The sequence below is a fragment of the Alligator sinensis genome, unplaced genomic scaffold, assembly GCF_000455745.1.
Source record: "Alligator sinensis unplaced genomic scaffold, ASM45574v1 scaffold700_1, whole genome shotgun sequence".
In the NCBI taxonomy this organism is placed as follows: Eukaryota; Metazoa; Chordata; order Crocodylia; family Alligatoridae; genus Alligator; species Alligator sinensis.
Window position 1 is genome coordinate 685,072 of NW_005842531.1, and position 1,134 is coordinate 686,205.

General features: G+C 48.1%; 1 protein-coding gene across 3 annotated transcripts in view; it reads right to left on the bottom strand.

The window, feature by feature from the left end:
• TOX (thymocyte selection associated high mobility group box) overlaps positions 1 to 1,134 on the bottom strand; it is a 338,731-nt gene that overhangs the window by 157,166 nt on the left and 180,431 nt on the right. The gene's annotated exons all lie outside the window — the stretch shown is intronic.

Here is a 1,134-nt window from a genome sequence, read left to right on the forward strand (position 1 = left end):
CAGGAATCCCCATCTCCCAATCATCAACTGAGAATTTCCAGCTGTTAGCAGAGCTGTTTAAAATAACTTTCACCTGACCCCTTCTGTGAATACTCCAAGTGACACATTTTGGAAACAGGCCATTATTTTTGATGATGTAGCAAGCAACGAGTGGCGGAATTTTAAAAAATGTTCAGCTTTGAGCTGTGTTCCCACAGAAATCTGTAGTAAAATGAACATTGACATCCATAGGAGCAGGAGTACACCATAACTACACATTCTTTAAAATCATACCTGTAATATTTATTATATCCACCAGAGCAGAGAACTGTATTCTCCACAACGTAGTCTTAAAGAATGTGTAAAGTTATGGTGCTGCATACAAATGCTACAATAAGTATAATATGTTTCAAGGAGAGAGGTAATTTTCCATGTTAGTTTGATGCTAGGCAGAAGGAAGGGCAAGGTGACAGCTTATAGACTAAAGCAGAGTAGAGCTGAATCTCACACAGCGCATGTATACATGCTGTCAATATGGGTGAATAAACTCTGGTACAATTCATGCCAGAGTTTATTGCTTCTGCGTGCCCCATTTGCATTTCCATGTACACCCAGGACTGCAGCACATTAAGCTGGGGCGGAACAGCCCTGGCTGGCAGGTGGCCCCAGGCAGGGCAGTCCAGGGGGTGGGGTGGGGTGGAGAATTCATAGTAGCTAGGGTCAGGAGGGACCTGCGTCAAACGCACCCCCGCCCCCCCCCCCCTGCCACAGGCAGGAATGAATGCTGGGGTCACAAGACCCCAGACAGGTGATCATCCAACCTCCTCTTGAATTTGCCCAAGGTAGGGGCGAGGACCACTTCCCTGGGAAGTTGGTTCCAGATTTTGGCCACCCTAACTGTAAAATATTGCCTTCTGATCTCTAACCTAAATCTATTCTCCATCAGCTTATTACCATTGTTCCTCGTCACCCCAGGTGGTGCTGGGGAGAAAAGGGCTCTACCTATTTGCTATTGATCCCCCCGATGAGCTTGTAGGCAGCCACCAGGTCCCCCCTCAGCCTCCTCTTGCTGAGGCTGAACAGGTTCAAGTCCTTCAGTCTCTCCTCATAGGGCCTGTCCTGCTGCCCTCTCACCAAGCGGGTGGCCCTCCTCTG